Consider the following 13,551-nt stretch of genomic DNA (forward strand, 5'->3'; position numbering starts at 1 on the left):
GCTCATTTGACTTAGCTAGATTTACGTTGAGCAGCCGGTAACCCCCATCTCCACCCTACCTCCAAAACCATACCCAACCTCCGTTCGCCGCCCCTCTGTTAGTAGTGTGCGTAGTCGAACGTGCCGCCCCAGTCGCAGTCGGCGATAATTATGATGAGGCCAGATCGTCCCCAGACCAAGCTAAGAAAGCCAAGCAGTCATCGCCGGAGAGAGAGAGAGGGAACAGTGGTGAAAAGTGATTGGGTTAAGGGATTTTACAGATTTAAATGGGGAACTAAAGATGACTTAATTGCTTTCATTAATTAGTTATAAATTAGTTAAAGCTAAACTGGGATGAATACGAAACTAGACTTACAACTTACAAAGTGCTTGGGAGAATCATCCCTTAGTGCTCTTTGAACTTCAAATAGTAAGCTTAGTCCTTTGCAATTCATAAAAATTCATAATCCAGCTTATAGTTTGATGATATATTATCATTTCTTTAGCAAGACAAAAGTATATTCCCAAGTTATTTCCCCTTAAATTTGGCAACTTTTGCAATCCTTTAATCTCTTTCAGCCCACTGTGCAGAGCCCACTGTCCCAGCATGTGCTGTGTATGTGTGCAATGTGCAATGCGGATCTCGCACCAAATGCGACTGCAAAACTTGCAACTTTAGAAATGAGAAGCAGACGCGGCCGGCGGAGTGAGAGAAAAACCCAGGCGAACAATAAATTACAAAAACAGTTGATAGGGTTTAATGTGCACTTGGTGTGCGATTGGTTATAATTGACAGTTCGGTTGGCTGGCTTGGGCAGCGCTGCTCAAGTTGGCTACAAGTCCGATTCCGGGGCTTAACTTAGCGACGTGCTTGGCCAAGCACCACCAGAAGGCACCACCACCATCACCGATCCACCAGGCATCGTGTGTTACGTTTCTAGCCAGTTAATTGCCAGGCGAGCTTACGTTGATTTACTAGTTGATTTTTATATGAAACTGTCGTATTTAAGTTATAATTATGAAACAACATGGCTGCGTATCCGTGTCCGTGTCTCTTTTGGATTCAGCAATTTTCACACATGAACCGATCGTTCGTTGGTTCGCTTTCTGGGCCACATCATTTGACCAACTTTGACTCCGATACGTTTTGGGCCACCGACACCGCGCCGAGTCACATTGGATTTATGGCATTGCGCATACGCCGTGGGGGCAGCCATCGGTCGAAATCGCAACTATTATATTGTACCCTCCGCCGTAGCTCTAGCTTTTTGTTTTAGCCATTTTTCACACTCTGCGGGCGTCTTTTGAACCTTGAAATAAAAGTTTTCCCACACTGCACACACAGCAAAACGTTTCGATTTTCCTTTTGGCGGCTGCCTTGCCGTACTCTACCTTACCTTACCATACCTTACCTGCTAATCCAGCGCCCGATTCCCAGCCAGCCCAAAATGGTAACAGACGTAGACTCTGTGGCAGCAGGGAAAAAAACTAATGAGCAACAACACAGCGAATGCAAACTGCACCTGCCAAAGAGAGCCACAGCCAAAAAAAAGGCTAGAAATTTCAGAGGAGTTGCAGATGGCGAAAATTAAATGCCCTTCTGATGGAAGATCTTTGGAGTGTATTAATTATTTTTCACTTATTTTAGAAATGGAAAATGTAAGCTATTTCTGTATTGCTTCAGCTTGAGCTTAAAGGGATTGCGACTTTACTGTTTTAAATTTTTATATTTTTTAAACTGACACACCTTTTAAGGCTTATTAACGATTCCTTCCATGCAAGTTGCTCTTTAACAGAGACTAATACCCTTTCCAAATGCCTTCAAAAACCAATAATGCCTTCCAACCCCAAAGGGTATTGCCAGTCAACGAGGGCTGCCCACAAGAAAATCAGCAAACAGCATCGCCAAGACGTTGGCGGCGCTTCGTTAGTGGCTGGCGTTGCTCCCTCCTCTCAAGTCGCCACTCGGAGATAACCCCCAATCCAATACCACCCCTCATCCTCCTGCCTCCCACAGGTTTTTTTTATTTTTTTTATTTTTTGTTTATTTGCTTTTTATGAGCAAATTGTGCAAATATCTTAGAGCAACGGCAGAAAAACGTTGACAACTAGATAAATTTAAATGAATTTCTGAGACTCATAAGCTGACAGCGAAATGGTCGATCAGAGTCGTGTATTTAGGGGCATGCCTCGCATGGAGTTCTTGATCAAAAGGCGGTAGCAGAAAGCTAGCAAAAAGCTGACGTTTAATTGTTTTTGCTACCAATTATGTATTTGTCAAGTTAATTGGTATGTCAACGCAACTAGTTTTTAGAGCTCAGCTGCAGCGTCCAAGCTCAGCTCCATCTCTTTGGCTAACTGGCTGGTTGACTGGCCAACTGGAGTCATCAAAGCTGACCACCGCCGGCGGAGCAAACGCCTGACGCATTGTCAATAAGCTGGCGACGACACACGGACATGGCCGAAGATACAAAAGCAATGCCAATCATGCAGGCATTTTACACCAAGCCCCCAGTCCAAGCCAAAAAGCCAAAGAGCCAAGATCCCAGAGCTTCCAAGGAACGCTGAGAGAAAATGTAATACTAACTAAGGGTAAAATAGCAAAAGAGGTATATTATATTATGACAATGATTTGTTATCAACATGAAGTATAGATATAGAAATATTTTATCTTGGAAAAGTAGACTTTTGATCATCAATAAGTTGATTTAAAAATCAAAAACTTTGTTCAAAAATATCAATAAAATCAGAGAAATCTTTGGGAATAATCATATATCTTTAAAACCCAGTTTCCCTTGGAAAAAATAGTTAATTTCCTCTGACAGTACCAAGAAGTGTAAAGACCACTACTTTCTCTCGGTGCATCATACTGCGAAGGTGTGAAATAGCTGGCCTGCCTGCAACCCAAAACCGGACCCGATTCAGGCAGCTTCGCTTGTCGCCATTGATTGTCAGCGCGTGTTCTCTCTCCTGGCGTTGATGGATGGATAGATGGATGGCTGGATGGATGGATGGCTAGGTGGATAACTGGATGGCTAGATGGCTGGATGGCTGGATGGTTGGTCAGGAGCTGGATAAAGGAGTCCGAAGCCCCTTCTTCGACTTATCGCCCGATCTGTGAGTGCTTAACAAATGCTTTGCGCTAATGACAATTTTGTTATACATTTTATGCATGCACACAAGCAGATCGCGCGCGCATGGCGTATACGCAATGTCCGTGTCGAAGTCCGGACGATGTCCCATGTCCCATGTCCCATGTCCCAAGTCCGATATGTCCATATGCCGATCACGATGATGACGATGGCCAAGGCGATAATGATGCCCAGGCCGATAGTAATGATGATGGCATGGATGCGTGTGCGATAACGCGACGGCAGCCGATGTCGATGGACAAGCCGATAAATAAATTTATGCACAAACCAGACGAGGCGTAAAATGCGCAATTTGATTTAATGCCTATATATGTGTGCGTGTCCCGCCATGGTGTCGATATATATTACACATACACACTGCATCTGTTTGTGTGTGCAATGATAATCGATTTATGGTGTGTGAAGTTTGTTTCCTTTACGTTTGCATTTTTTTTATTTGGCCCGCACTGCGATTCTGTTTTCCCCCCTCTGGCTTTTTCGTTTATTTTTTGTTTTTTGTGTCATTGCTAATTGTGTACAAATATGGACAAAAGCGTGGACACGGCCGCGAAGGCGAAGGCTTTCTAAATGGCCAGTAAGTAGGCAGAGTCGCTCTCGGCCATCGGGCATCGCCAGTTGCAAGTTGCTAGCTGCTAGCTGCAAGTTGCTAGTTGCAACTCGGCAATCGACTTGGCTAACAGGCGCTTTAAAATGCCTGCGAGAAATAATTTATGCATTTCTTTGTCTGCCGGCTGAGAGATAAACAGCGGCAAAGCAGTTTAAGTGGTTTTTTCTACGGCTGCACTGCGTCGGCACAACTTTACTATAACTCGAAGTCTCTCATATGAAATACTCTGGCCGGAGAATTCTGATTGGACTGGGATCGAATGGTGCATTAAATGATCATTTTATGCAGCATTTCATTGATTTATTGATGCGCATACGTAATCGATGGGCTGGCAGGCGAAGACTTAATGCTAGTCTTAGTTAACATAACTTTGTGGAAGACATCTAGATGTGTGAGCGTTATGTGGGAAACTTATTACTTTTTAAACATTATTTAAGAATATGTTAAGGGACTTAGATAGGATCAACAACTTTCAGTCATTAAAACCATTTTTATGCTCTTTGAATATAAACATTCATTAAAATCGGAAATGTACACATTATTATATCCCGCGGTGTATATCCAGATTAAGCTTAACGATCTAAGAAATCATGATTATCCTTATTTAGCCCCTCTTATATGGTACCTGCCTCCTTTGGCTGCTTTATATCAATCGCCATATTGATTGATGTCCACCGAATACAGGCCAAGTCCATTAGGTAGCCGCCTAATCAGTTTTACAGCGTATAAACCAACTTTACGAGATTAATTAATGTTATTTATCTAAAAATTAGCACCCCGCAATCACCCCAGCCATTATCGGTGGATTGATCGATTGTGCAGTTAAGCACCGACTTTTACAACCCCCTAAATCACCGAATGGACCTCAGAGCACTCGATCCTCCTTCCAGTTTTGCAGCAGCAGACGGCCCCCAAATCTATTTCGAGGCTCCTTTTTCCCAAGTTTGCCGCTGGGATAATTGGATCGACGAGCTCCCAGCTTTTTGGGGCTTTTCAGTTTGAGTTGAAGTTTGGTTTGGTGAGCGGTAATTGCCGCGTGTTAATTCAAACAAATGTCGGGGATTGCACATTTAATGTGAAAATGAAGAAACATTGCCCCGTCTATGTGTGTGTGTGCGTGTGTGTATGAGTGTGTTTATGTGCTAGCGGCTTGGCCCCAAACGAGCGACTAGTAAACTTGGCCAGTAATACACAAGGAGAAATATATAGGAATTTACAGTAACAGATTTAAAGAGAACTTTAAAGAAGTTTTTACTTAAAGCAAAAAATCTTTAACAAAATGTTTGTAATTTGAACAGGAAACATTTTTGAATGTATTTGTTAAATTATTAAATATTTTATATTTTTCCCCATTTTTTAATATATTTATTTTTGTCTTTTTAGGTTTCTGGTTAAAAGAACTTATTCCACAGAGCTACTTTCTGAATTCTAACTTACTAAAACCCTATTTTTACTTCAGGGTAACTCTTTGAAAGTTTTTTATTATTTAATCAGTAAATTATTTCTATTAATTAAGTTAATAACCACACTTTTCTTCCTGTGCAGCACGCTGGTTAGGTGGAGCGAGTGAAATAAATGATCCCAGCTTCATGTTTAATTTATTTGAAAGTTAACACACATATAACAACGGCAACAGCAGCAGCAACAACAACAACAACAAAGCTAGGCAAAAGCTGAGTAAGAAGAAGACGAGGCCGGTGACTGTAAAACAGTAAAAACCAAAAACAACAACAAAAACAAGGAAAATATATAAAAATACAACAAAAATAAAAACAAAACGCAGACGCGAGGTGGAGATGCCTGGACGTTTGTTGGCCATTTGGCTGGAGAGCACGGCATTAATGCGTCGTAATCACACTAAGCAGACATTAAATGCGTTTTCGCTGTTTGAGCACCACCACAGCAGCAGCAGCTCCAGCAGCGGCAGCACCACAAAACCAAAAAAAAAAAAAAAAAAGCAGACGACTAGCCAGGCGAAGAGGAGCTTGCAGCTACAACATTTACCTGTACTAGCGCCTAAATGATTGATAAAATAATTGCTTGCACGTGATGCCGGAGGAGGAGCGAGAGATAGGGAACCAGACGGAGAAAGAGAGAGGTGAAAAGAGAAAGGCTTAGCCTCACGCAATTCCCATTCCTTTGGCTGCAAGTCCAAGTGTCAACCGAAGGCCTGGGAATTCCAAGAACCTCCCAAAAACACCTTAAAAACAGAAAGGCAATGTTTGGGACTGGAAGTACCTTTAAAGATTAATTAATCTTAGGAGGAGCACATGTTATTAGGACTTAAGTGAGATTTCAGAATGAGATATGTACTATCTTATTGATTGAGCTAAGGGTTAAGCTTTAAGCTTGTATATTGTAGAGTTAATGGAAATGGTACAGAAAATCTAACCAAATACGTTTCTGTTAACTATAAAATGGCTTTGTGTTTGGTAATAACATCCAAAATGTTAATAAAGTTATAGTCATTTTAGTATTAAGTATGTCTTTATTCCGAAAAACTTAAACCTAGGCCATATGTATATATAATATCTATAAAGCTCTTCATTCTCTGATCGACAATAAAGTTCTACCATGAATTCCACCCATGGTGGAAAGAAAGTCCAGAAAGTCCAGCCCCGTCAATCAGCGGTAGAACTAAAGTCTCCCGAAAAACTAAAGCAATCCGAATGCAAAAGTTGGACCGACTGAGTACACCGAAAAAAGCATTGCAAATCTAACGAATTATAACGTGGGAAACTAACTGAGAGACACCTTCGAGAGGGAGACGGAAAGTGAGTGAGGGAGAAGGCACAAATTGCCGCAGTTAACGGTTCCTGTGTCATCGCAAATTTGGCGGCAGAAAACAGAAACAGAAAAACGGAAAACCCCAAACCGAACCAAGGAAAAATACAGAAACAGAAACCGAAAGACAAGCGCCTGAATGAAGCTTCCAAAAGGCAACAGCGAACGGGCGACACTAGCCTGCGGTACTGTGGATCGAAAATGAAGAGAAAAATCCCAGGCGATCGGAGAACTTTTGTGGGTTAAGGTCTTACAAAAAGAAGGGGGGAAATTTTAAATCAAGTTGAGGTATTAAGCTAAGGAAATTATCGGAATATTATCGAATTTTAAAGAAATATAAATAATTTCGAATCAAAATTTAAAATGCAAAAGTTATACTGTCTTAATTATCTTCCTAAACTTACGTTTTATCAAGTTTACCAAAAGCAGTAAGGCTTCAGGCATTCCTTTTCTTTTATTGCCTTAAAAATTTCCAATCAGTTCTGACATTTTATGATAACAAACAAGCAGATAATCATAAAAAACCAATAAATGATTTTGTTTTTTGGGAAAGTTTCCAAATATATTCCCCACTACCAACATTCATACTTTTCTAAATACAAAGAGTAATTTTTAACTAACTATTATTTTCCATTGCATTAACTTCCCATCGTTAAACTGTAGCATAACGCTTTCTCTACCATCGCTTGCTGTCCAGATACAAATCTTTCTGCCATTAACATTATTTTTGAACATTATCCTACGAACTGATTGATTTTGATAACACCTTTGCCCCACTGTGCTTCGTATCTTTGGCAATGCCAAAACGACTGCTCCACGACAAGTGGCCCCCCGCACGGTTCTGCCCGCCCACTCGTGCGCCACATTATTTCATGCAAAATCATGCCATGGGAACCACGACCCAGCGATGCTCCACGAGCAGTCATCCTACCGTCCTCCCATCCTCCCAGCCTCCCATCGCCGCCCCCCTTTGGAGTCAGTCCACTGCATGAGGCAGCAAGCAGTCTAGAACTATTACCCCAGTCCCTGGCCATGGGACAGCATCCGACTGCAACTAATGCACAATCATCGCAGATTATTTCATTTAATGTCAATACAAAACCAGCAAGAAGCCATCGCAGGCAGCCTCCGCTGCAGTTCGTCCTCCTCTGAGGCAATGCACTGAGAGAAATTGTTGGTAGTATTCATCAATTTTTCGTATACTGGAGGGATTCATAAAGATTAAGCTATTAAATATACGATTTTGGTCTGTAATATTAAAAGCCATAAATAATTAAGTGTTACCAGTCTACTTTCGAGTTATGCCAGGAAATGGTGTGACCATCATGTTGAAAATAATGGCTAAATTAAGATATTATTTGAAAATTAAGCATTATTGGCATTTGAATTCAAAATTCGATTGATATGTTGATAAAGAACTAAAGTCAAGAGAGTATGAAAAATAAAATAAGATATTACTAAAACTTCTTCTTCTTTTTCTCCGTGTACCGATAACTTTGTTTCTGTTTCAGTTGGCGACCATGGGTTTTGCCCGGGACCCGGGATCCTGGCGTGCATCGAAAGCTGAAAGTTTGACACTCCAATTCTCAATGCCGCTGGGCAAACAAATTGAGTGTAGAGCGCGGCAGGGGGGCACTGAGGCGTTTTGGCCGTTAGTGTTTTGCAAACGAGTTTAAACTGCTGTTGACTTTTGAAAAGTTTAAGGGCCCGGGCAGCCGGCAGTTAGCATCGAGCTGGGAGCTCCGATGCGGCCAAAAACAGACAGGCGATCCCACAGCCAGTTTCAATTCCACCATTTGACCTTGCAAAATCGATGTTCAATGTTCGATTTCGGCACATTTTTCGCTGGTTTCGCTTTATTTATGGCCCAGCCAGGCGATATTTATTCGAGGCTGTCTCTATGCCCGATCCGATCGCATCCGTCATGCGCCTTTTCAATGGTATTTGAAGTGTGCAATCAATTTTGGCTTTGGTTTTGTGGTTTCCAAAACAACACAACGTTTTGCATACTGGCAGCGGACAAAATGCGATTGAGACTTACCGAATGACAGAAGTTGGGTGATGTTTTGTGGGGTTTTTGGGGAGATTGTTGATAAAGCTTTTTAAGTACGTTTATTATAAAGAAATTGAACTTGAAAGTAAATCAAATGGAAATGTTGTATCTTAATACTAAGATAAGATGATTCAGACTTCAGACTTCAAGCCCCAATTAAGAGCTTTTCTGTAAGCCGCTTATAACCCACCTAAATAAAGGGTATATAGAGATCCTATCATAGCCTCCCATCTTCCGCCATTCCCACAGTCGACCATAAAGTATTCATAAAATATCTGCCAACTCCCTGCTGCCAGCTATCTTCCTGCAGTTATCAATTGAGCCAACAACCACCCACAGATGCTGCTGCTAAGGAGGCTAACAACCCAAGTAAAATATAAACCGAGCTGATATCTGGGCAATCTTTTAAATTAATTTGTTGTCACCAGTTTGTTGAAATAATCTGGCGAGCAAAACAAATGTTACCGCCAATCGAAGCCAGGTGGGTGGGCACCGGCAGCAGCAGCAACAACAACAGGCAGCGACACATGCCGCAGCTGCTGGAAGTTGCAAACTCGCAGCTCGCAACTCGGACCCAAAACTGCCCAACCCCAAAATTGTTCACCTGTCAAATCAGCGAGCTGCGATCTTTTATTGGTGGCAAGAGGCGAGCGCCAATTGTTGCCGGCCACAGTAAGCTGCCACAGCAGCAGCAGCAGCAGCAGCAGCAGCCGAGCAGATTTATTTATTTAAGCGAGCCAAGCTGCGGTGCACCCAATTTCAAATGGTGCTGGCTATCCCAGTCGTTGCACTGTGAGAAATCAATGTAGCTGGGAAATTAATTAGTCTGGAAGAAAAACTTGGGCTTTCCATTGAGATAACTTCTGTTGGTTATGGCTCTTAGATCTTGAAAAGTAGATAGGGTCAGTAGTAAGAAGTTATTAGAACTTTTGATGAAACTGTTACTTTATATACATAAAACATGTTTAGAAACAGCTTAGCTATCTTTTTCAAAGACAATAACTAAGAGAATATTCGAAGGGGCTTACCAGAAACCAAAGCACAGGAGCTATTTACACCTAAGTAGCATTTTTATTGAATTTTATTTACAATCTTAACTTGGTTAAATTTAAAGTGAATTTGGACCACACATCGCTTAGACTGAAAACATGTAAATGCAATTTATCTTACTTTTACGTTACTGTCAGTAAGTTTTGGCCTAAACCAGTGACAGATTTAAGCAAGTTTAAGTTTAAGTTAATCCTTTAAGTACAACTTTCAGTAATAAATAAGATAAACTAAAAAAGAATTCATTATTTTAGTGAAACAGATTGTAAAATGTAAAGTGAAACTAAACAATAAAGCTTTACCCAATATATTAAATCTCTCACTTAGTCACTGTCGCAGTAGATTTTCCATGGTCTGTGAGCTCTTAATGGCTTTAAGCGTTAAATCGTGTGGTTAATGATAGTTAAAGTTTCCAAAAAATTGTTTACGGCTAGGATCAATTTGGAACGGCTCCTGGTGGTCTGTTAATCTGGTAATCTTATTGTCTGTGGCGGGTTTCTCTCAGTGTCTGGTAACAACGGCTGCCGCTGCCCGACTGGCTGGCCTCGTAAAGACTTAATTAAAGCGCTTGGCTTTGGTTTGCTTGGCTTTGCCCACTCTCAATCCCCCCCCTAGTCGAACAGTCCAACAGTCCAAGAGCAAGTCCGAGTCCGGATCCGAACCCGAATCGAATCCCGCTCCGTCTTTGTGAGTTGGTTTTGTTGTTGGCCGTTGGCCGAGCGATAAATTCATGCCGCTAATTTGGCAGCGTTAACTCAATTTGTGACCACAAAATGCACAATTTGTCGCTGATTTTGATTGCCCATTGGCTTGGATCGCTGGTGCCCAAGTGTCTGTCTGTGTGTGTAGTGTGTAGTGTGTGGTGTACTGTGAGGTATTGGCCACGCCCCAAGTGAACACCCAATGCCTTTTGTCTGTGGCTTTGTTTATTGTCTAATTATAGAGAGTTGGGGCCAGAAACCGCAAAAGAAGCGGTGAGGATGGTATATCAAAAATCGCTTCAGGGGGAAACGACTCTCTCAACGATCCGGCTATAGACCCCAAAAAAAAAAACAGAGCTCCCAACTCCAGAGCTCCAAGTCCCAGCTCCACCTCCATTTCCTCCATGGGCATCGTCATCATCTCACGAGTGCATCCAACTGCATTCGGCTTTATCGGACCTCGCAAATCTTTTCTCCTCACACAATTGACTGTCGGCTCTTTTCTACTGCGGGGCTCTATTGCTAGTGCTACGATGTGCTACCTCCGACTTTGGTCTTCAGGGGTCCCCTGTTCCGAGGAGGTTGGTCTATAAAAAGATTTTCCCATAGCTTGCCGCTTCATATTTTAAACTGATAAAAGTGTGAAGTGGCTGGAAAATGTGGTTCAGCTTATGCATAAAGCGCGGCAGCCTTATAAGGCTCTCAACTCTAAACTCCTAACGGACTAAGCACGCACTCCGACTCCGACTCGGACTCTAACTTCGATATGGAGTTGGACTAACATCTGCAGATATACAACTTAACTCGGACCCGCAAGACCCGATTCGATCCACTAACTGGCTCATAAATCTCGGCAATTAATTTTTTAAAGTGCAAGACCGCTGGAGTGGGACTCCTAGCCGTGACAACTGTCACCAGCTACACACGTTAAGTAAATAAAAATTTGCTCACATTTGTTTTTCCAGCTTTTGCGTAATTTGCTCAGGAATTTTTTAGCTTTTCGTTCGTTTCTCTTGCCAGCAGATTTGCAAGATGATTTAGGGCAAACAACTTGTTACGCAACAACGCATTCAAGAAAAGGGGGAGGCTAAAACTGGCTTAAACTGTGTTTAATGATAGTGAAATTCATTCCGGGATTTGGCAGAGATCGTGCGTAGAGAGAGAGCTTCTTTAGAGATCTAAGCTTATGGTAAGGAATTAGTCAAAGCTAGTTAAACTCACAACGCAAATTAAAACACGATTCTAACTTCTTTTAAGTTACAAGGCTCTGTTCAAACTGCTTTTCTATGGATAGATGGCTGATGCTTTTAAAGGTTTCTTTTTGGGACATTTCCTAACACTCGTAAACTTACTTAAGATATTTATAGGTCTAACTGACGATCCATAAAAGTCAATTAGGGTGCAAATTGCATTAATGCAGATTTATTCAGTTACGCCATTCTCAGCATAAACAAGAATGTTTGTAGAAACTGCATTTGATTTAGGACAACTTCAAACATTTCGTAATATTTCCGATGACTTTTTCAACTCCTTTAACTTAGTTTTAAGCAGAAATCTTAACAGTTTCTTAACAAGAAAATCTAAAACCTTCAAAATCTTGAAATCTTTCCAATCAGCAATCTTTCTTAAGCTAATTTCCAAAACATTTCTTGCAATTAACTTTCCTTTCCATTACCACTTTTACTTTCAATGTGTAACCAAAAAAGACAAGAATTATCAAGTTAAGCATTGAGATATCGCTGAAATTTCTCACACTGATTACACAATCGAATCCATCAGCCATATTTATATGGTGTTTATGCGAGTGTATGTGCTTTTGGGATTGCTTCATTAGGATTACTCCATTCGCCAGCCTTAATTTCCTTGTAAGAGAGCGCGCACATTCAAATCGTTAGGCCGAAATGTGCACAATTTTATTTTACCAATAATTTGCGAAAAAATATTTTCACGAACGTGGGAAAACCGCCAACGTCTGCTGTCCATGTTGTAATGGTCGTCTTGCCTCACCATCCCCAACCCCTGCCCCCTCCCCCCTCCAGTTGATCCCTGATCGGGACCAACCGATCAACAGCAGCAATCCATGTCAAACTGAAAATTCAACAGAATTCGAGCGCAGGCGCAAAGTCAGCGTCGCCGTCTGCGTCGCCGTCGAAGTCAGCTGAGCAACAGTCAACCAATTATTTTTATCGATTTGGTTGCAGCCACAAGACGCAGCAAAAGTTGCAGTTGCAGACGCAGGCTTTTCATAATCAAATGTGTGTGTTTCCCCCTCCCGACGACTGTGGCATCAATGCTCAGCAGTTCAGCTTACACAGCTCCCAATTCGAGTTCCAATACCAATCCCAATCCCAAGTCCAAGTCACAGTCTGGATCTGTCTAGGAGTCGGAGTTGGAGTCGGAGACTGAGACGGAGACTCCGTCTGGGGGTTGTGGACATGTGGCAGGCGCAAATGTGCGACTTGTTGTACAATTTCAAATTGAATTAAATGATTGAATGCATGAATGACTGACGCTGGCAACTGGCAGTCAGTGGACGAAAGACTTAGGCAGCGAACGCAGATTGAGCGAAGGAAGACACTGAGGGAAAATATTGGTTAGACAATGTAAAAATATCATAAGGCTTAAATCCTCTCTTTAAGACAACAATAATATACAAGAAAAATAATAATTTAAACTTCCTTAAATACAGCTTTTGTGCTGCAAAGAAAACTAAAAAACTCATAAAAAGTGCGACTAGCAAGTTTACTGCATTAAGTCATCTCCTAAAGTTGGTGCTTATCTCATATATGAAAACACATTTTAGTTCCAAGCCCACATTGAAATAAAAAATACACAAATAAAAAAGATAAATGCTAAAGAAGTAGCAGGTTGTTATTAATGTGAATGTGAGTTTGTTAAGATGCCTTTTAAATTTATGTTTGGATCTGTAGAATAAGAGCAGTCTTGATTGCAAAGTTTTTAATCATTAGGTTATGCTATCATTTAAAACTAGCTTAATGGATTTTACTTTATAAATGAAGCTATTAAGTGTGTTTTAAATTAACCACTAATAGTGAAGTAAGTTGTAAAATCGTAAAGGTCAAATAGTTGTTCCTTTCTGAATCAGTGAAATGTACAAATCTACTTCATGACATTACCAGTTAATCAAACTTATTACATTTCTAACTTATGCATTACTTGCTACCTCTTTTCCCAGTGTATTAGACCTCTTGAGTCAGGTACCTCCTT

The 13,551-nt window shown here is 41.2% G+C and overlaps 1 protein-coding gene across 1 annotated transcript in view; it reads right to left on the minus strand.

Moving 5' to 3' along the window:
- LOC108113076 (Krueppel-like factor 12) overlaps positions 1–13,551 on the minus strand; it is a 37,502-nt gene that overhangs the window by 5,249 nt on the left and 18,702 nt on the right. The gene's annotated exons all lie outside the window — the stretch shown is intronic.

Source organism: Drosophila eugracilis, unplaced genomic scaffold (assembly GCF_018153835.1).
Source record: "Drosophila eugracilis isolate 14026-0451.02 unplaced genomic scaffold, ASM1815383v1 contig_90, whole genome shotgun sequence".
Lineage (NCBI taxonomy): Eukaryota > Metazoa > Arthropoda > Insecta > Diptera > Drosophilidae > Drosophila > Drosophila eugracilis.